This window comes from Pseudonaja textilis, chromosome 7 (genome assembly GCF_049901715.1).
Source record: "Pseudonaja textilis isolate UNSWEBS1 chromosome 7, rPseTex1.2, whole genome shotgun sequence".
NCBI lineage: Eukaryota > Metazoa > Chordata > Lepidosauria > Squamata > Elapidae > Pseudonaja > Pseudonaja textilis.
In genome coordinates this window covers 5252013-5275186 of record NC_141996.1, presented here as the reverse complement: position 1 = coordinate 5275186, position 23174 = coordinate 5252013, and the positions used below count along the sequence as shown (strand labels likewise).

At 43.0% G+C, this 23174-nt stretch overlaps 1 protein-coding gene across 9 annotated transcripts in view; it reads left to right on the top strand.

Moving 5' to 3' along the window:
• Positions 1-1879: 1879 nt before the first annotated feature.
• TENM4 (teneurin transmembrane protein 4) overlaps positions 1880-23174 on the top strand; it is a 362826-nt gene continuing 341531 nt past the window's right edge. For all 9 annotated transcript variants that reach the window (XM_087936922.1, XM_087936921.1, XM_087936920.1 and 6 more), the window contains exon 1: positions 1880-1949. The gene's annotated coding sequence lies outside the window, so the exon portion shown is untranslated. The remainder of the gene's footprint in view (positions 1950-23174) is intronic.

The following is a 23174-nucleotide window of genomic DNA, read 5'->3' as shown; positions in this document are numbered from 1 at the left end:
TTTATCACGCCTTGGGTCATCACACAGGAGACAGATCGATACTATGAAATGGCACTGAATCTCAGGGCCTCTGTCCTCCCAAAATCCATGTCCAAGTAATCCTTGACTTACACCCATTCATTTAATGACCGTTCAAAGTTACAGCACCACCGGAAAAAGGGACTTATGACCCTTTTCCACAGTTACGACCGTTGCAGCATCCCCGTGGTCATGTGATCAAAATTCAGAGGCTTGGCAACTGACTCATATTTATGACGGTTGCAGTGTCCTCGGGGTTCACGTGATCCCTTTTTGTGACCTTCTGACGAGAAAAGCCGAAGCCAGATTCTCTTAACAACCATTTTGCTAACTTAACAACTGCCCGTGACTCACTTAACAACTAGGGCAAGGAAGGTCATAAAATAGGGGTAAAATTCACTTAATAACTGTCTCCCTTAGCAACAGATATTTTTGGCTCAACTGTGGTTGTAGCTACCTGTATGGATTACCTGTGTGCAGTTGGATTATCTAAAGTGGGCGTGTCCAACCTTGGCAATATTAAGACTTGTGGAATTCTGGGAGTTGAAGTCTACAAATTGCCATGGTTGGACATCTCTGATCTGAAAAGGGGATCTCCAAACTTGGCAACTTTAGGACTTGTGGACTTCAACTCCCAGAATTCCCCAGCCAGCTCAGCCATGCTATCTCAGGAATTCTGGGAGCTGAAGTCCATAAAAGCACCAGGTTTAGAGGCCCCTGATCTAAAGTTTGGACGGCTCCCAAACCAGCATCCCGATTAGATCGTAGAGATTCTCAGTCATCCAGGTCATCCAGGTCAAATTCCTTGCAGAAAGCTGGTCATTTGCATCTTTTTAGAGGGTCGTTGAGGCCCCTTGGAGGTTTATCTGTGTCCTCAGGGTCACCCGAGTAGTGCAAATTAGTCCTGTAGTCTGCCATTTTTCCTCTGGAAATCCATTCCTCCTCCCACATCATTCCAAGGGAGTTCATCCCAAACTGTATAGTTAAAAGTCTGTAGAGGTTCCCATTTCCCACCATTCAGTCAGAGCTGAAGAAGCTTCTTGGATGAGAAGCAAAACATCTTCAAAGAGAAAACAAGAAAGTCCAGTTGCCTCTTGAAAAAGCACTTTGTTTTTTTTGTAAAGTAAGGACAAAGATGACAATTATAAAGGCTGGGGATAGACTTATGGCAAGGAAAATGGTTTTTAACAAAAAATAAATAAATAAATTAAAAGCCATTATGTGCTACCCAATCTCGAAAGGTAACAGACGAAAGATTGTTCCATATATTCTGTAACCGTTTGCAGCCTCGCGAAAGAGAGAAGCCATACTTCTTAATTTTAGCACCCTTATTTGACACCTCGTTCACGTTTCCCGCCGTGGAAAATTCCATTATATGCATTTACCCAAGCTGACAATTCAATTACAAATGTTTGCACACTTTGTGGAACCAATAAAAACAAGATGGTTCAAGTTAGGATTAGGAAGAAAACATATTTATTAGAGCGAAAGGCACAATGACGCATCGGGGATGTTGGAAGTTACGGCGGCACTCGAAAAAGTGACCATTTTTCATACTTACGACCATAGCAGCCTCAAAATTTGGGCCCTTGGCCATTGACCAGTTCTTCTTGATCCGACAGCTCATAAATTCAGTCTATGATGACAACGGTGGTTAACCTTAATATCTAAGAAGTGTTGGCAGCCCAAGGAAATCCAGCCTGCTATTTATTTCTCCTCCTAATTAATTGGTTAATTTTGTGTCTCATTGGCTTGCAGACAGACTGCTGAGTTTTAATTGTTGTGCTTTCCGAGGGTCTAATAATATACATTGCCTTTTTTTCCCCTCCCTCAGAATGGTTTTTTGTACTGCCGTCAAAAGTAGAAGAGACGAAGATCTCGAGAATAGTTCCTGGCCCTCGTTATTCCTGAACTTGCTGTGATGGAGCAAGGTATCTATCCAATTTTTGTCAGCACTGAATCCTTGTGAAATGTGTATTCCTTATCAACACCTTCCTTTCTGATAAGGGAAATCTCTCTGGAAGTGATTAAAATGTTTTGCCGATGGGAAAAAGGAGACCAGGGTATCTAATTTGAGAATGTAAGACTTCTAAGCAAAGTTTCGAAGTCTTGAATAGAGATCTTAGACAGGATGATAAAACAAGGGGTATAAATATTAAGAAAGAAGGTTATACATTCAGAGCCTTTGGTCATACATTAAGAGATTTGGTTATATTTCTACAGGACCTCCCAAAATAATATAGAACATTTGATGAGGAAATTGCATGAGTTTGGGGCCCTGGCAGGTTTCAAAATAAGTGAACAGAAAATAAAATAAAAATGTTGATTAAGAATATGTCCTTCCAGTTATCTCTTAAATGCTGGAAATGCAATAAAGAAATTTGGAACATATTACCATGTATGGTGGAAATATGAAAAAGCCCAAATATATTGGCTGAAACATCAGAAACTGGTTAGAAGAGATGTGTAAAATTAAAATAGAGTTCAGACCTGAAATTTTCTTACTGGGAATCAACGTGGGGAAATATAATAAAGAGATAATATATTTAATCATCCATGTCACCACTGCCCTGAGACTAGCTCTCGCCCAAAGATGGAAAGGAAATGATATGCCAGAAGAGATAGAAATAATTAGAAAAATTTGGTCGTGCACTGAAATGGATAGAATAACTCAAGAATTAAAATTTGTATTTTTTGTTATGCATGCATCATGTTCAATGTTTTTAATGTTTTTTTTTTTTCTGTTTGTTGTTCATTAATAAAATTGTTTTTTTAAAAAAAAGAATATGTCCTTCCAGGACAGTGATATATTGAACTAGCTCGATAACCGTGCTTCTCTACGAAACTATGTGGTTTTGGGGGAAGAAAATAAGGGAGGGAAATTCTGCCTCTGCCTACCAGCATCCATCGATATTCATCTGGCTAATGTCCATGTGTGAGAGAGTGGAGGGCTGTTTGTAAACTGAAAGGGTATTTGCTGTGTGAGCAAGAAGGAGACAGCAAGGAGCCTGGGCGTGGCTTAGCTCCACTGTTCTGTACTAAAGCTGGTTGCTGCTCTGAAACTGAAACTCTTCTCCTCTGCTTGTGTTTTGCATTTGGAAGAGATTTCTTTTCAGGTGGGGTGGGGGAGTAGTACTCCTTAGCATCAGAGCGTGTTAATAATAATAATAATAATAATAATAATAATAATAATAATATAGGAAATACTAATGCTCTGATTGTCATTTGGAAAAATCCTTTCTTAGCGAGCACCTAGAAGCCAAGACGAACCTACGTGCCAAATTTCAAGATTGTAGGCTTTACGGTTCTGGAGATTTTGCGATGATGCGTGAGGGGTATTTCTCTTTTATATAGAGAGATTAAAAATCGGGTTTTAGGGTTGAGAAGAAGGTGAAATATCTAGGGGTTGTGCTGAGAATGAAAGGATTATAGTTATAGGTAGTCCTTGGCTTACAAACACTCATTTAGCGCCCTTTTTTTAAGTTGCAACGGGACTGAAAAAAGTGACTTGCAAGCAGTCCTCACCCTTCAATCCATCAGGAACATCCACACCGTCACGTGATTAGAAATTTGGGCATTTGGCAACCATGTACGTATGTATGGTTGTAGTATATCAGGGTCACGTGGTCACATTCCCAGCCGGCTTCCGACGAGCCAATCACTGGAGAAAGCCGGATTTGCTAAGTGAACTCAGTTCACTTAATAACTGCAAGGATTCACTCAACCATTTGTGGTTAAAAAAAAGGGGGGGGGGTCATAAAATTAGGTAAGGCTCACTTAACAACTGCTGTGCTTAGGAATGGAAATTATGGCCCCAGTTGTGGTCGTAATCCGAGGACTACCTGCATTAGGTTCTTAAGTGCTGCACAGAAATTGGAGGTTGGTTCTTTAGAAGAGACTCTTTGCAAGTCAGAGGTGAACTATGAGGTCCTTGGTGCTCTCTGCGCTTGGTGAGTTTTCCTGCAAACGTTTCCTTACCCAGCTAGGTAACGTCATCAGTGCTAGAAGGGAGTAGGATATGTGGAGAATAGGAGGAGGGAGGACTGTGAGGTCCTTGGTGCTCTCTGAGTTTGGTGGTTTTCTTGCAGACGTTTCATTACCCAACTAGGTAACATCATCAGTGCTAGAGGGGAATGGAGGAGGAGGAGGAGGACGAGGACGAGGACGAGGAGGAGGACGACTGTGGGGTCCTCTGAGCTTGATTGTTTTCTTTCAGATGTTTCATTACCCAACTAGGTAACACCATCAGTGGTAGAAGAGAGAAGGGCTTGTTTTCCGTTTATATACAGAGCAAACAGTAAACAAAATCCTACTCAAGGGACCGCCAAGAACACTTCCACCAGCACTGACATGGCAAGCCGCTCAGGAGCAAATGAGGTGGAAAGGGATGGGATTGAGTTGAAACAGGTTGTGCTCCCAACCAACATTTGCCTGGACACCTAAACCTTTGGAGGAAAATCTCCCCATTGGTGCAATCCCATCGAGGTGTCAAAATCGAGATTTCCTGAGATCCAGAAAGGGGTGTCCATAAATACAGGTATTCCTCAGCCCACAACACTTCCCTTGGTGACCGTCCAAAGTTACAACAGCATGGAAAAAAAGCGACATGATGATTTTTTATTTTTTACATTTACTACTGTTGCATCATCCCCTTGATCACATGACCAAACTTCAGCTGCTTGGCAACTGGCATGTACTTATGCCTGTTGCAGTGTCCCGGGAGTCACATGATCCCCTTTTGCGGCCTTCTGACAAGCAATAGGGAAGCCGGATTCACTTAACCACCGTGTCCCTAACTTAACCACTGCAGTGATTCACTTAACAACAATGCCAACAAAAGTTGTAACATGGGGCCAAATTCGCTTAACAACAGTCTTGCTTAGGAACAGAAATTTGGGACTCCAGTGTGGTCGTAACTCGAGGACTACCTCCGTCGCTTTCTGTCGCCAAGGTTGTTAGTACAAGCAAGCTGAGACTACTCATTAATTACCTTCTCCTTACCTCTCAGCGGTGCCACGTCAAATTGCCTTTTATGGGCAATTAGAATTAATGCAAATGATGCTTACAAGAGGGGCGGATGGTTGAATTCCAGGTGAGGTCAACATTGTTATCCTTGGCGAATTCAATTACCAGATCTTCAAGAGTTGCGTCACTCGGATAGATAGATAGATAGATAGATAGATAGATAGATAGATAGATAGATAGATAGATAGATAGATAGATAGATAGATAGAGATAGATAGATAGATAGATAGATAGATAGAAAGAAAGAAAGAATATATAGAGATAGATAGATAGATAGATAGATAGATAGATAGATAGATAAGATGTATAGAGATAGATAGATAGATAGATAGATAGATAGATAGATAGATAGATAGATAGATAGACAGATAAAGATATATAGAGATAGGTAGGTAGGTAGATAGATAGATAGATAGATAGATAGATAGATAGATAGATAGATAGATGATAGATAGATAGAGGTAGAGATAGATAGAGAGATAGAGAGAGAGAGAGAGAGAGATAAAGATATATAACGATAGATAGATGTAGATATATAGATATAGATAGATGATAAAGATTGATGGATCTATGTAGATAGATAGATAGATTGGGTATAGATAGATTGATAGTAAATAGATTGATAGATTGATTTATGGAGGGAGAGAGAGAGAGAGAGAATACACACCCACATAGAAACACAAAACAAAAGTATACATCTCCACCCACCCAGTCATGCACACTGTAATCTACTTACCAATGAAAATTGGACTTTTCAGGCCTTAATGTCGCTTGCTTTAGTGTGAAAAGGCTTTTCTATTCAGAGGCAACAAGGAGAAATCAAATTATGGTTCTTACAAAAATGCGTGATACAGAGAAATAGGGAAGACGGGGGGTGGGGGGGACGACAAATCTCTCCCAAACTGCAAAAGTAAAGTTGGTTTCGCTAGAAGTTGGGCAAATGGATTTTTACGAATGAAGGCAAATATACGGGTCCCAGGATAATGTTGCAGGATTCAATCTGGGCCAGTCACACCAGGACCAGAAGTTTTGTGCGGGAGCCCATCTTCAGAGAAATTCTCTCTAGCAGAGTGTGTGCTTTGAGCTGCTCTCTATGCGGTATTTACTGTGTGTTTCCCGAAAATAAGACCCTGTCTTATATTTTTTCCCACCCAAAAAGGCACCAGGTCTTATTTTGGGGGGACGTCATCCACTAACTAACCTCACTTGTGCACGTTGCCCCCAGCCTCCCTTTCGCTGTCAGAGGCCTTCCGGAACTTCTTCTTCTGCAGCCAGCAAGGCTTTCCTGAAGGCCTCTGCAGCTGATATAACAGACCTCAGGATCGATCCAGAGCTTTCTTATTAGCTCCAGAGGCCTTCAGGAAAGCCTGGCCAGCCTTGCCAGCTGCAGAAGAAATGGACCACAAAGACAGGTGTCGGGCTGTGCGAGGCCTGGCTAGAACTGTCTAAAGGTAAGTAGTAGGGCAGCTCCACCACCATCCATCCACACCCTAGCTTAATTTTTACCTGTGCACTCTGGAGTGGGCGGGATCTTAATTAGGGCTTATTTTGGAGGTAGAGCTTACATTGGGTGCACGTGCAAAAAATCAAGCTAGGATTTACTTTCAGGGTAGGTCGTATTTTCAGGGAAGCGGTATATGGTGCCTGTTTTGTATGTGGCTTTTTAATGTATGTGGTTGTTCATGGCCAGCTGTTAAGTCATTGGCTGTTGTTTCCTTGTGCTGCCAAGTCCTCACCTCCTAAGTATTTGATAAACTGGTGGTAAAACAGCTTTCCTGCTAACCTCAGTCAGGAGGAAGCCGTTTCTCAGGCTTCCATCACTTCCCTGGCTGTTTTTGTTCCTGCCCGTCCAACAATCCTAGTAGTTGCCGAACTGAATGTATGTTCTTGTTCATTGCGATGTGAGGCTGCTAACTTATGAGACCTGACATCATTGGTAGCTTCACACTGCAATGAACAAGGACACACATTCAAAAATCCCAACAACTGGTTCTCTGCCTGGTGGCTGGGTGGGCGTGGCCATGGTGGGCGTGGCCTACCAGAACTTCCAGGAGGGCCATTTTTTTTGCCTTCCCCACAGTCTGGAGGCTTCCCTTGGGCCTGTGGGAGGGCGAAAATGGCCTTCCCCGGGCTATGGAGGCTCTCTGGGAGATGGAAACAGGCCCGTTTCCGGACTTCCAGAACTTCCGGGAAAGCCATTTTTCATCCTCCCGGAGCCTCCACATGGACACGGCACTTACCTGCATGCAAAATGGGTTGTGTGGAGACTCCAGGGAGGGAAGGGGCAGGACGGGTGGGGCCAGCCAGTCGGATCAACTACTAGGTGTAAATTTAACACCCTGTTCACTCAAACTGTCCCGAAGCTGCTGAATCTCATCCCTGCATATATTCAATTTTTGCAACTTAACAGCAGCTCAGAAGATAAAATCTTTCTGGTCCCGGGGACTGATCCAGAATGGATCCTGCAAATGGACTTTTGCTCCTCTTTGTGGATCTAAGCATCTCGGTAGAAGGATTTTATACTTCAGGAGTCAGTTTGGACGATGTACAGAACCATGTTGTTGGTTTTTTAATCTCTGTTCCTAAAACCTTCTTTCAATAGTCTGAATGATCTTACTTGAGATGTAATTTTTGGATACATAACCTTGTGATTTGAACGTGAGTGCTTTACATGTTACAGAATAATACCGACAAAATGTAGAACTTGGAATGACTCTATGATGAATGGTGTCTGTTACATAAAGCAGAATATCCCAACCTTGGTAACTTTAAGGAAAGTGGATTTCAACTCCCAGAATCCCCCAGCCAGCAAGCTGACTGTGAGTTGAAGCCCACTCATCTTAAAGTTGCCAAGGTTGGAAAACCTTGCTTCAAAGGTCGATTAAATGCAGAGACAGATATTATTTCTCTTTTCTCTCTCTTGCGTTGTTTTGTCCAAAAGATATATTCAGCGTTGACTCTCAGCAACCTTTAAATGTTGTTTCAACTGACAACTTAATACACTCATCCCAACTATAGATCTCTCACATCCCATTTATTTGGTGACCTGTGGGCAGAAATCAGAAAGCTGGTATTTCCTTTTGATGGGATCCTATTGTTTTCCTCTTTGCAACCAGGCAATTGAAACTCCACTTCAAAAAGAAAAAAAAGTCCAGCTTTCATTCTGTGATCATGATTGCCCTATTGTCTTTTTTGAGTAACAGGAAGTCCTCGACTTACGATCACAGTGGAGTCCAAAGGCAGTTGTTAAGTGAACAACTGTCTCACCGCTCCATTTTACGACCTTTCTTGCCTCAGTTGTTTAGTGAATCACTGCAGTTGTGAAGATAGTCACACTGTCGTTAAGTGAATCTGGCTTCTCTGTTGACTTTGCTTATCAAATGGTCACAAAAGGGGATCACATGACCCTGGGAAGGAAGGAAGGAAGGAAGGAAGGAAGGAAGGAAGAGAAGGAGGAGGAGGAGGAGAAGAAGGAGAAGAAGGAAGAAGAGGAGGAGGAGGAGGAGGAGGAGGAGGAGGAGGAGGAGGAGGAGGAGAGGAAGAAGAAGAAGAAGAAGAAGAAGAAGAAGAAGAAGAAGAAGAAGAAGAAGAAGAAGAAGAAGAAGAAGAAGAAGAAGAAGAAGAAGAAGAAGAAACCTAAAAGAGAAATTTCCTGACAGAATAATTAATCAGTAGAACAAATTACCTCCAAAAATTATGGATGCTCCATCACTGGAGATTTTCAAGAAGGAATTGTACTTCCGTTTGTCTGAAATGGTGGTTCTCCTGCCTGAACAGTGGGTTGGACTAGAAGACCTCCAAGGTCCCTTCCACCTCTGTTATTCTGTTAACACACAATTTTCTAGGTATTCTAGGTTGTGCTGTGGACTGTTCTGAGAAGGCCATGAATTATTTAATTAAGTAAAGAGCTGAAGTTGCAAGGAAGTGCAATTTTTTTTTCTTTTTTTGATGCAAAGAGTTGTTCTTTCTTCCACTCTGAAATCCCAGGAAACTTGATCTTAAGGTACAAGAACAAGACCTGCATTTATTCCTGAACTTTTTCTTCTCAGTCTTTCTCTACTTTCCCAAACCCCCTGTAGATTTGTTCCTACTTCAAAGTAAAACTTTCATCTCCCTGTAGATGGGCTGCTGTCACTTTTATTTTATAACAAAAATTTGGTGACACATCCCGTAATCCCAGGGTTTTTTTTTTCTCTCATTCTGGTGGGTTTGAGAACGTCTCCTGAATTCACAGATGGGGGTGGGGGGGTGGGGGGGCTTTCTCTGCAAAAAATAATAATAATCAATTCCATCAAGTTCCTTTGGGCTCTTGAATTCTCCCAATGGATTGGAATGAACCTCATTCACAAAAGGAATAGGACATTTCTAAAGACAATATTCTAAATCTAGATGGAATATAAGGGGAACGGAAGGTTCCCGTAAATTTCAGAAATACAGCATTGAAATAGGAGCTGAAAGGGACCTTGTGGAGGTCTTCTAGTCCAGCCTCCTGTTGTGTGTTTTGTTAGTCTACATTTGTCTATTGAGGAGTAATGTTGGATAAGAACATATGAAATAGTAACAATATGAAATATAGTAATATGAAATATATGAATGAATAAAATTGAATAGAAATAAAGGAAGAAACAGTAAGAAGGTGGAAAACAGTAATAAGATATGAAGTTGAATATATAAGATGCATATTAAGTTGTGTGTGGAAATGTGATAATTTAGAACTATATTGTACTTAAATGAGATGTCTTATTTGTCTTGTTAAGTAGCTGCTAGAAAAGATGTTTTATGTTCTTATGTCTTATGTTTTGTTTGTGTACTCTTTTTGAAAATTAATAAAATTTTATTTTAAAAAAAAAGAAATAGGAGCTGGAAGGGACCTTGGAGGTCTTCTAGTCCAGCCTCCTGCTTAAGCAGGAGATCCTATGCCATTTCAGACAAGTGACTGTCCAGTCTCTTCTTAAAAGCCTCCAGTGATGAAGCATCCACAACTTCTGGAAGCAACTTCTGTTCCACTGCTTAATTGTCCTCACTGTTAGAAAGTTTCTTCTTAATTCCAGATTGCTTCTTTCTTTAGTTTCCATCCATTGTTTCTTCTCCTGCCTTCTGGTGCTTTGGAAAATAAATTGAACCCTCCTTCTTCTTCTTTGGGGCAGCCCCTCAAATACTGGAATACTGCTATCATATCTGCCCTGGTCCTTTCTTTTTTCTAGACTAGGAAAAGGTAAAGATTCCCCTCGCATATACGTGCCAGTCATTTCCAGCTCTGGTGGGTAGTGCTCATCTCTCCGTTACAAAGCCGAAGAGCCAGTACTGTCCAAAGACATCTCCGTGGTCATGTTGCCAGCATGACTAAAAGCCAAAGGTGCATGGAACACTGTTACCTTCCCACCAAAGGTGATCCCTATTTCTTTTTCCTTGCATTTTTACGTGCTTTCGAACTGTTAGTTTGGCAGAAGCTGGGACAAGTAACGGGAGCTCGCTCTGTTGTGCGGTGCTAGGGATTTGAACCGCCAACGTTTCTGATCAACAAGCTCAGCGTCTTAGCTAGTGAGCCACCGCGTCCCTTATTCTCTAGACTAGCTATCTCTTCTTCAATAGGCTAGGCTAGACATAGCTCAGCCCTGAACCATTCGTGATACGATTCTCTGCACGTTTTCTAGTGTTTCAACATCGTTTTTGTATCGTGGTGACAGAATATGGTTAATCTCCAATGACTGATAGCGGAAAGAATATTATGTGAGGGTGAAGGTTCGTACTCCAAGCTTGTGGGTTGGTTTCCAAACATTTCGTTACTAGGCTGGGTGACATCTTCAGCAGAGTTTAGACAATATCATCTCTCATCTATGCTTCTAGTTCCATTCTGGAATCCCCTCCAGCTCTACTGTGATTGAAGCTCTTCCACCATAATTTCTTCCTTTGTCACGAATTATCCTCCTCAGATCTTACATGGTATACAAAGGACTCAAAAAGATGAAGGTAGTTTCTTGAGGGGAGAGTCAGTTCTGGACCTCCACAAACTTTATCAAACTTTATCTTGTGATATAGAATCTTCATCTTCCGATCTTTGAAGAAGTCCTTCTTCTTCTTCTTCTTCTTCTTCTTCTTCTTCTTCTTCTTCTTCTTCTTCTTCTTCTTCTTCTTCTTCTTCTTCTTCTTCTTCTTCTTCTTCTTCTTCTTCTTCTCTTCCTCCTCCTCCTCCTTCTTCTTCCTCCTTCTCCTTCTTCTTCCTTCTCCTCCTCCTCCTTCTTCTCCTCCTCCTCTTCTCCTCTTCTTTTCTTTCTTTTCCTCCTCCCCCTTCTCTTTCTCCTCCTACTCCTGCTCTTCCGTTTTCTTCTTCTTCCTCCTTCTTTCTTCTCCTTTTCATTCTCATAACCCTCTTCTTCTTCTCCCTCTCCTCCTCCTTTTTTCTGGTGGGGGAGATGAAATTGGATCCTGTTTCGGTTGGCAGTTTCAAGTGATCCAGCACTACAGAGATGGAAAGAAATCTCTCCGGTGTGCCCTGAAATCAGCCTTTCTTGTTATAAAGCAGCTTCTTGGGTGTTCTCAGTTATTCCGCTCCCTTCATCCTATGTTGGCAAGGACTCTCTGTTCTCTTTGCTAATTCGGTTTTAATTTCCTCCACAATGGACGCTCCACCTACTCCTGGAAAGCCACAAGTTAATTGAAGTGAAGATCAGCAAATTTAAACCGGGCCTACTATTTGTGATTGCTACCAACCCCTCAGTTCCATTCTCTCTCACTGAATCTCGTGAATGCCCAAGATTTAGCACCTTCTTTTTGGTATTCACTGTGTAGTCTGGCTTAGCTGCAGTTACCCTGAAAGTATCTGGCAAACACTTAAAAAGAGAGATGGGTGTGTGAAGTAGTTGGTGGAAATCAATGTTCCCGAGGCAGAATTCTGATATAGACAGAAGCATAAAATCAAAATAACATGAAGTATTAGCACCGCTTTATAAAGCCTTAGTAAGGCCACACCTGGAATACTGCATCTCTAGAAAAAGCGCAGAGAAGAGTAACAAAGATGATGAAATTCCTGGATATTAAAACAGGGAGAACTGTTGCAGGATCTGGATTTGGCTAGTCTAGAGAAAAGAAGGACTAGGTGGGGGGCATGAAAGCAGTCTTCCAGTATTTGAGGCATTGCCACAAAGAAGACGGGGTCAGTTTATTTTCCAAAGCACGACCAGAAACTAATCAAGGAGAGAAGAATAGAGCAGAGTATAGAGTAATGTAGAATAGAATAGAGTGGAGTGGAGTGGAGTGAAATGGAATAGAATGGAATGGAGTAGAGTAGAGTAGAGTAGAGTAGAGTAGAGTAGAGTAGAGTAGAGTAGAGTAGAGCAGAGCAGAGCAGGGTAGAGTAGAGTAGAGTAGAGTAGAGTAGAGTAGAGTAGAGTAGAATAGGAGAGAATAGAATGGAATGGAATGGAGTGGAGTGGAGTAGAGTAGAGTAGAGTAGAGTAGAGTAGAGTAGAATAGAATAGGAGAGAATAGAATGGCATGGAGTGGAGTGGAGTAGAGTAGAGTAGAGTAGAGTAGAATAGAATAGAATACTTTATTATCACTTTAAATGTACACTAATTGGCATACATTATACACTACATAACTATGACAGAATAAATAAATTAATAAATACAAAATTATGCACATATATTAAATGATACAGAGAAACAACACCATCTAGTTCGACTTTGGGCCAATCACTAGGAGACTGTGAAGGATGTATGTCTCTTTGCAGACAGCTGGTCATTTGCATTATTTTTAGAGGGTTGCTTAGGCCACTTGGAGGTTTATCTGTGTCCTCAGGATCACCTGAGTGGTGTGAATGGTTCCTGTAGTCCGCAATTTTTTTCCCGCTCTGGAAATCCATTCCTACTCCCACACCATTCAAAGGGTCTTCATCCCAAATTGTATAGCTAAAAGTCTGTAGAGTTTCTCTGTCATGCAGCTTGTGACTATCCCAAAAGTGGTTTTTCAGGAGGCAACTGGACTTTCTTGCTTTTTTCCTTTGGAAGAAAGATGTTTCGCTTCTCATCCAAGAAGCTTCTTCCGCTTTGACAGGATGGTGAAGGATGGAAGGATTATATATTCCTTGCCGACAGTTGGTCATTTGCATCCTTTTTAGAGAGTCGTTGAGGCCACTTGGAGGTTTATCCGTTTCCTCAGGGTCTCTCCCTACATCTACCCACATGAGCCGAATCACACCCTGGAAATAGTTGCAAGCATCCTTTGAGACATCAGAAGCATCGTTTCGACTGTATGTGACCTCGGTTGGGACTCAGGAATGGGGGACCATCAAACTGGGTTTGGCTCTCTCGAACTGGACAGTCAGAGAGAGAAACAAACTACAGATATTTTCTAAGCATTTCTGAAAGTTTCCTCAGAGCCTGGGTTTGTAATCCCTTTTGAAAGAAAGAGGATTAGCCAAAGAATGCCCCGTTGCTTAGCAATGGAGGAATGGAAAGGAAGAGGAAGGGGCCAGAGAGAGGCCTAAATTACGTCCAGAAATGGTTTCGTCTTTTTTGGAAACGCGTGTAGTTTCGTTATGAAGAATAAATATTTTCTTGGTAGGCCATTTTTTGGGGGGTGGGGGGTGGGGCAAGGAAACCTCAAAGTTCCTGAAAAGCACCAGTTGTTTGTGTGCGTTTTACAGGTATATGTATGTATATGTGTATGTAAATGATTCTAATCTGCTTTTTGATGGCATATTTTCCGTCCTTTCTCCTTCTTTATCTTTCCTTTCCTTCTCCCTCCCACCTTCTATTATTCCTTCCTTCTTCCTTGTTTCCCCTTCTCTCTTTTAGTATTCCTCCCTGCCTTCCTCTTCTTTATTATCCCTTTTCTTTCCTTCCTTCCTCACTCCCTCCTTTATCATTCCTTCCTTCCCCGTTCCTCCCTCCCTCCATCCTTCCCTGTTTTACTTTGTCCCTCCCTCCCTTCCTTCCTTCTTTCCTCTCTCCCTCCTTCTCTCCCTCCTTCCTTTTCTCTCTTCATCCTTTCTCCCCCTTCTGCCTTCCTTCGTTCTTCCTTCCCTCCTTCTTTATCATCCCTCCCTCACTTCCTCCCTCCCTCCTTCCTTCCCTTCCCCCTTCCCTTCCTTCATTCTTCCTTCCTCCTTCATTCTCCTCCTTCTTTCCTTCCTTTCTCCTTCTTTCCTTCGTCATCCCCCCTCCTCATCCCTTTCTCTCTTCCTTTCCTCCCCTTTCTCCCCCCTTCTGCCTTCCTTCCTTCCTTCCTTCCTCTTTTCCTCCCTTATCATCCTCCTTCCCTCCCTTCCTTCCTGGGATATTTCCTCACCAGATTTCCTCCACGTCTTCAATAACAACAGAGCTTCTAATTTTACTGCTTTTCCCGAGAAAACTCCGATTCTTTCAGAGATGCATCTGTCTTAAAAACAGCCTGTAGCACCATCAAACATCAGGAGCTGAGTGCAGGAAGCATTTTATGGTAGTTTGTATGTCATAAAATGCTGTGTGATCAATTTTTTATGTCATAAAATCTTTTACAGGATTTGCCAAATTTCAATTCCTGCAGAATCCTGGATTTTTCGACTCATTCTATAAGTTAGCCCGTTTGAATTGGAAAATTGATTGAAAAAACTCTTCACCTACGATGCCCTGTTTTGCCCAATTTAAAGGCTATGGGAAGAGTTTTAGTAGTAAATGAATAATAATAATAATAATAATAATAATAATAATAATAATAATAATAATAATAATAATAGAATTACAGGCAGTCCTCGACTTACAACCATTCATTTGGTGACTGTTCAAAGCTACAACGGCACTGACAAAATGACGTATGACCGTTTTTTCATGCTTACGACCGTTGCAGCATCCCCATGGCCACGTGATCAAAATTCAGACGCTTGGCAACCGACTTGCATTTATGACGGTTGCAGTGTCCCAAAGTCACACGATCCCCTTTTGCGAACTTCTGACAATCAAAGTCAATGGGGAAGCCAGATTCACTGAACAACTGTGTGTAGAAAGAAACATCCGGTCCGGTTCCAAGCTGGGAGAAAGGCACTGGAAATAAAATGGAGGCTGTCTGAATGCAAGGAAAGAAGGTTTATTCGATTTGCAGAAACTTCAGTGATAACAGCAACTGTTTCTGGGGTAGCTCACCAGAACGGCTGAGTGAGTGGATGGATCTTTATAGGGTTTTGTGTTTGAGATGCTCCAGGGGGGTTGTGCAATGCAGTGAGCCTTGTGCCTTTTGCTATTCTAATGGTGATGAGTTAATCCTATTATGTCCTAAAGGTCCTGTCCTTAGAATTTGGATGGGTGCGGGGGGGGGATGTAAAATTCTTCATCCCATCAGCTCCAGCCTTCTGGGGGAACTCTGGCCGAAGGCGTTTTGTTTATGAATAGATTGGCTCAGTCTTTCTGAACAGATGCAAAATCTCCATCCCTAAAGACCAGTCTCTTCTGCTTGAGGCTGTTTTCCTATGGCAGGAAGACAGGAGCTGCTTTCTGCCTTTAAGAACATGTTTCTCCATTTCTCCTTTGAGGAAATATTCTATCCTGCCTCATTTATTATTAAGAATGAAGAATATTTTAATCTGGGTAGGGACGGGCTTCCTACGTATGTTACTAACGTAAGAACTGCAGCGGTTCCTTTTGTAACTGAAGCAAGAAAGGTCGCAAAAATGGGGCAGAACTCGCTTAGCGACTGCCTTGCTTGGAAACATTGGGCTCAGTTGTGGTCCTAAATTGAAGACTGCCTGCATTTTGGTTGCGTGTAATCCCTGGCAGCCATTTCCTAATGAAGGATACGAACCTGGCCGATTGTAGCTTATTCAGTAAATCAGGGTTAACACAAACCATGGGGGTATGTAACCTGTGAATTCACTGCCCTGACTCGTATCCAATATTTTCCATTCTGGCCCAACAGGGTGGATTTTTCTGTCGCCAATGGGACATTTCCTTGAATGAGCCACAAAGGGGGAAGTCTTCCATTGTCGCGACGGATTTGCGTTCTCATCGGCCTTGTTCCTTGATCACTTGCGGTTAATTATTGACTGTAATGTACCCGCTTTCCTGTTCAGTAATCTTCATCTGAGCTGGGAACCCCAGATCAGGAAGAGTGTTATAGACAAGACTATGGAAAAGATCAACCTGTCTCTTGGGATGGTTAATGTGGCAGGCTGCAAAGTTCTCAGGCTACACCAAGGCAGCGGGAGTTTAGCCAAGGAATTTGCCACCTCCAACAAACAAGGAAAGGGGATTTTGTGCATCTCGAGTTACCCTGCCTATCGTCTCTAGCCATGATCAACGGGAACAGAGGAGAAGTTTTAAACAGTTAGAATATTTCTGTGCGAATAGCAAGAAAAGCTGTTTTGTTTATTTGCTCTCGAGGAAAGGAAAAAAGAAAACCTTGCCCTTTTGTAATAGGCAAAGTTCTTTCCTTTTGCGAATTAAATTTCCCGGCTTGGGAGAAATGCAAAATGATTTGGTCAGCTGCATTGAAAGTCAGAATCGGTTTATTAATAGGAAGGCAGGTTAGAAATCTCACAGCGTTCCTAGGATTAATCGAATCTTGTGAGTAGAGAAACCCTTTTTTATACCCTTCAGATCCTTAGATTTTGTAAGTGTGAACCTTTGAAGACTTTGATTTTTGTGTGTGTGTGTGTGTGTGTGTGTGTGTGTGATGAGTTCCTTATCTTTTGGTGGGATCTCTTCCTGGGATCTTGGTAATTGTTTTATAGTAGCTGTTTGTTGCATTAGGTTGCAATATCGTGGGTTTCCTCTTATGCCTTTTGATTTGCTTTTCACAAGTTTTATAGCTTGCCATTTCTATGGGAAAGGGTCTTAGCTAGATTGTAGGGTTTTTTTTCTCTGTATCTCATGCCTGTAATTTCCTCCTTCCTTTGTTGTGAAAAGTAAGCTGGCTCCAGCTATTTTCATAGCCCTCCTTGACAAAGGGTAGGAGCTGATGGAGCTCACCTTGCTTGGGTTTTCACCTTTTCCTTTCTTCTAATGTTTTCCTAGAAGGCAGGTGAATCACAGCTTCCAACACTCTCAAAGGCTTAGATCGGACCGCAGGTGACGCAGTTCCAGATTGTCCAGGCCCAAAATTCTAGACCTAGAAAACCATGAATTACGCCGTCTTCGGTCTGATCTAAGTATGGTATATAAAATCACCCATTGCAATGACTTACCTGTCAATGACTACTTCAGCTTCAATCATAACAACACAAGAGCACACAATAGATACAAACTCAAGGTTAACTTTGCACCAAACTTGATTGCAGGAAATACGACTTCAGCAAGTCAATGTCTGGAATACTTTACCTGACTCTGTGGTTTCTTCCCCAAACCCCAAAAACTTTAACCCCAGACTGTCTACTATTGACCTCACCCCTTTCCTAAGAGGCCTGTAGGGGGGCGTGCATAAGCGCCCCAACGTGCCCATCATCCCTGTCCTATTGTTTCTTTTATTTTTCTTATATGTACCCATTTCATGTATTCATAACTATGTATATACTTATACCTATTATCTTGTAAGCGATTGACAAATCAAATCAAATCAATAAATAAAATGTCAAGTCCTCTACTGGTTTTCCAGAACTGGTCAGAACCTGCTGAATACCACCTCTGCAGCATTGTCTTCTCATAAACCTGTTACAAACAAATTAAGAAAGGAGGGAAAAAAACCATAATAACAGTGTTCCTCAAAGTAATTCATTTCTAAATGTAGTTTATTCAGGGCTTGTTTTACTTGAGAAGAGTGTGGGAATAGGAGCCAAGAGATCAGCGGTCCCTGTTTTCAGTTGTTGTGCCAGTTGGAAATTCTCCCCAATTCCTGGAGGCTCCCCAGACTGCGGTAGATGTTGGAATGTCAGTCAATTCATCCCAGGGAAGTGGAGAGTAGAATCCTTTGGACTAGACCATCATCATGCTATTGGTATCACATTTAACAAGCATTGAGAAGGATTGGTCTTTTCGGAACAATTCCTTTTTTAACAAGGGAAGGAAGGAAGAAAAGGAAGGAAGGGAGGAAAAGAAGGAAGGAAGAAGGAAGGAAGGAAGGAAGGAAGGAAGGAAGGAAGGAAGGAAGGAAGGAAGGAAATGAGGAAGGAAGGAAATGAGGGAGAGAGGAAAGAAGGAAAGGGAGGGAGGAAAGGAAAGGGATGGAAGGAAGGAAATGAGAGAGGGAAGGAAGGAAGGAAAGGGCGGGAAGGAAGAAAATGAGAGAGGGAGGGAAGGAAGGAAAGGGAGAGAAGGAAGAAAATGAGAGAGGGAAGGAAGGAAAGGGAGGGAAGGAAGGAAATGAGAGAGGGAAGGAATGAAGGAAATTAGAGAGGGAGAGAAGGAAAGGGAGGGAAGGAAGGAAAGGGAGAGAAGGAAGGTAGGAAATGAGAAAGGGAGGGAAGGAAGGAAATGAGAGAGGGAGGGAGGGAAGGAAATGATAGATGGAGGGAAGGAAGAAAATGAGGGAAAGAGGGAAGGAGGAATGAAGGAAATGAGGGAAAGAAGGAAGGAAGGAAAGGGAGGGAATTAAGGAAATTAGAGAGAGAGGGAAGAAAGAAAGTGGGGGAGAAAAGGAAGGGAAGGAAAGAAAGAAAGAAAGAAAGAAAGAAAGAAAGAAAGAAAGAAAGAAAGAAAGAAAGAAAGAAAGAAAGAAAGAAAGAAAGAAGGGAAAGGCAGGCAGTCAGGAATTAAATAAAGAGGAGACAGGGAAGAAGGAAGGAAGCCATGTCCCTATGAGCTTCCCACAAAAATGCTCCATGGGGAAGCTGCCAGGAAATAATTGGAAGTCCTTCCTGCTCCCACTGTTTTCCTGCCCACCCGTGGGACATTCTGCTTGTCTGTTTTGGGCAAGGAAATAGCTCTCTGCCGCCAGGACCCAAACGGCATGGCTTGCCTAGTTCTTTCCTAACATGGCTCCGCGTGTGCTTTTGGCATAACCTTTGGGAAATCGTATGTCGACTTCACCAGGCCCAGGGGAGCCTTCCCCACATGCCGCCTGCTTCAATATCCTGAAACCATTTTGCTGGGGCTGGGAGGAACCCTTAGCGTTTACTAATGAGTACCAGTCGGGGGTGCCTGACTTGACAGGGTTGGTTTTCCTCCCACCACTCCTTCCTCCTTAGCTGCTCCGGTCCTCTGGCGCAAGCTGCCATTTTAATTTGCCGTCAATCCTCCGGTGTGGCATCACTTTGACACATGGCTGTACATTAAAACTCACAGCTTCCAGCCATGAGTCGTTTTGTGCCTTGAGCATTTCTGCCTTAGCTCTTTTGTAATTTTGAAAGGGAGGTGTTTTTTGGGGGAATGGGGGGGAAGGACGGCCTAAGCGAGTTCACCTGTTTTTTTTTTCTTTTTCTTTTTTAGTAAGCCACAGGCAGGCTTGTTTAGCTCTCTAATCACTTGGTCTTTAGGGATCCCGTCACCAGGCCGGAAAAAAAAAGAAAAGAAAAAAAAAGTATTAGGGCCGTGCAACTTGTCAGATTCAAAGGCAGAAAGGGATTTTGGGAAAACCCAGAGCATTTCTCTGCAGCCCCTTAAAAGAAATGGGTGGTTTTACGGGAATGGGTTGCAGCAGCTTAGGGCAGCCGCGCCATTCTGGAAAAATATATATATAGCTGCTTGAATAGCATAGCATAGCACAGCACACCGCAGCACAGAACAGGGAATAGAATAGAATAGAGTAAGAATTAGAATTAGAATTAGAATTAGAATTAGAATTAGAATTAGAATTAATTAGAATTAAAATAAGAATAAGAATTTAGCATAGCATGGAATAGAATCAGAACAGAAAGAAGAAGAGGCAGAATAGAGATAGAATAGAAAGAATAGAATAGAGTAGAGTAGAGTAGAGTAGAGTAGAGTAGAGTAGAGTAGAGTAGAGTAGAGCAGAGCAGAGTAGCGTAGCATAGAATAAGAATAGAATAAAAATTTAGAAAACAATAGAATAAGAGCAGAAAGAAAAATAGAAATGGGAATAGAATAGAACAGAACAGAATCACGGAGTTGGAAGGCACCTTGGAGGTCTTCTAGTCCAACCCCCTGCTCAGGCAGGAAACTCTACCTACACCACTCCAGAGAAATGGAGGTGCAATCTCTTCTTTAAAAGCCTCCAGTGTTGGAGCACGCACAACTTCTGGAGGCAAGCTCTTCCAGTGGTTAATTGTTCTCATTGTCAGAAAATTTCTCCTTAGTTCTAGGTTGCTTCTCTCCTTGATTAGTTTCTACCCATTGCTTCTTGTCCTGTTTTCAGGTGCTTTGGAGAATAGCTTGACTCCCTCTTCTTTGGGGGAGCCCCTCAAATATTTGGAACACTGCTATCATGTCTCCCTTAGCCCTTCTTTTCATCAAACCTAGACTTACCCAATTCCAACAACTGTTCTTTATATGTTTTAGCCTCCAGTCCCCTAATCATCTTTGTTGCTTGAGCAGACTAGAAATCCTTCAAGGACCCTGCCCACTCTTACGGTATTATAATCAGGGGTGGGATTCTACAGGTTCGCACCTATTCGCTAGAACCAGTTGTTAACATTCTAAGCAGTTCGGAGAACCGGTTGTTAGAAGAAATTACTGGCCTAATCCTGTAAGGAAGGCAGGAAGGAAACATTCTGGTGTTGCTGACAGAAACTGCCTCTCCGTTAACCCTTATTACATTCTTGGCAGGACTAGACTTCCTGTCTCAGGAACCTCTCTGGAGTTCTTTTTCCCCTCCTTTGCTGGTAACTTTGCTTGTGTGGAGTAACCATTCAAAGTTACAATGGCACTGAAAAAAGTGACTTATGACCCTTTTTCACACTTACGACTGTTGCAGCATCCCCACAGTGATGAGAGGCCAGGCGAGGAGATGCGTGCTTCGATGTGATGTTGAGTTGGCCATGCTCAGCCAATAACATGACCACCAAGCCACGCTCACCAACTAATCCCACCCCTGATTATAATTCTGGTCCCAACTGCTGTTGTAGCCCAAGCGCTACCTGTCACTAGTAGCTTTGTGAGACAAATCCTCGCCATTACCCCCACCCTGTTTGGGAAATCATCCCTTCCTAATCGGTACATTATTCCATATGGCTTCCTGTGTTATTAGATGGTGAGAAAGCATATCACGCTAATGTCCACAGCTGGTGTGCTCCTTTTTTTTAATACCATATGGGCCCCCGTGCAAGCAATTCGGCGTTATGAACTCCGATAAAACATTTATCTTAACAGGCTTTGCCCCATAGGGGTCCCTATCTCGTTACATGCGCACAGCAAGACGCGGCACGAACTTTTCAGGGGTCGCTCTACGGTTTAAATGAGAGTCAGAAATGCCAGCGTATGACTTTGCTTTACAGATTAACAGAGTTGGTGGAAGGGACCTTGTAGGTCATCTAGGCCAACCCCCCAGGGGTGGGATTCAATTTTTTTTAAACAACTGGTTCTGTGGGCGTGGCTTAGTTGGTGGGCGTGGGTTGGTGGTCATGTGACTGGCTGGGCGTGGCCAACTCAACATCACTCACATCGAGGCACGCATCTCCTCGCCTGGCCTCTCATGACTGTGGGGATGTTGCAACAGTCGTAAGTGTGAAAAATGGTCATAAGTCACTTTTTTCAGTGCCATTGTAACTTTGAATGGTCACTCCACACAAGCAAAGTATCAGAAAAGGAGGGGAAAAAAACTCCAGAGAAGTTGCTGAGACAGGAAGTCCAGTCCTGCCAAGAATGTAATAAGGGTCAACGGAGAGGCAGTTTCTGTCAGCAACACCAGAATGTTTCCTTCCTGCCTTCCGTACAGGATTAGGTCAGTAATTTGTTCTAACAACCGGTTCTCCCAACTGCTTAGAATGTTAACAACCGGTTCTAGTGAATAGGTGCTAACTGGTAGAATCCCACCCCTGCAACTCCCTGCCCAAGCAGGAGACTCAACACCAGTGATGGCGAACCTTTTTGTTATGGTGTGCCGAAAGTGTGCACATGCCAGCACCCACAATGCAATGTTCCCCCCATGCATACTCACGCAGCACCCCTGCCCTGCCCCCTTACCTGCACTGCGCATGCCTCCCAGCTGATTTTCGGCCTGTTTGAGGCCATTTTCACCCGCCCAGAAGCTCAAGGGAAGCATCTGCAGCCTTGAGAGGCCGAAAAATGGGCTGTCCAGAAATACCGGAAGTGTGTGTTTTCAGCCTCCAGAGGGCCTTTGGAGCCTGGGGGAGGCCATCTTTGCTCTCCCAGAACCTTGAGGGAAGCCTCTGGAGCCTCAGGAGGCTGAAAACGGGCCCGTTTTGGCACTTCCGGTATTTCCGAAAGGCCTGTTTTTTGGCCTCCCGAGGCTGCAGAGGCTTTGCTCGAGCCCCTGGGAGGGCAAAAACAGTCTCAAATGGGCCGAAGGCACACACATGCACAGTGCAGGTATGTTTAGCTGGGGCTCACATGCCCACACAAATGGCTCTGCCTGCCACCTGTGGCATGCGTGGCACAGGTTCGCCATCACTGCCCTATACCAATCTCTGTCCGATTTCTTCTTTAAAACCTCCAGTGTTGGAGCATCCACAGCTGAAGGCATATTGTTCCACTGATTAATTGTTTTTGTGGTCAGGACATCTCTCCTTAGGTTTAGGTTGCTTCTGTCCTTGGTGAATTTCCGTCCATTGCTTCTTGTTCTTCCTATAAGTGCTTTGGAGAATAGGTTGACCCTCTCTTCACAGAATAACAACTTTGAAAAGGACCTTGGAGGTCTTCTAGTCCAACCAGACTCTGTTTTAGGCCCAATGCTCTTCAACATCTTCATCAATGATTTGGACGAAGGGATAGATGGGGAACTCATCAAATTTGCAGACAACACCAAGCTGGCAGGAATAGCCAACACTCCAGAAGGTAAAGGCTTAAGATACTGAAGGATCTTGACGGACTTGAACATTGGGCACTATCTAACAAAATGAAATTCAAGGGTGAAAAAAGTCAGGTTCTACATTTAGACAAGAAGAACCAAGTGTCCAGGTACCGTATAGGTGGTACCTTGCTCGATAGTAGTACCTGTGAGAGTGAACTCAAAGTCCCAGTGGACAACCATTTAAAGATGAGCCAGCCATGTGCAGCAGCTGCCAAAAAAGCCAACACAGTTCTGGGCTGCATAAACAGAGGGATAGAATCAAGATCACGTGAAGCGTTAATACCTCTTTATAAGGCCTT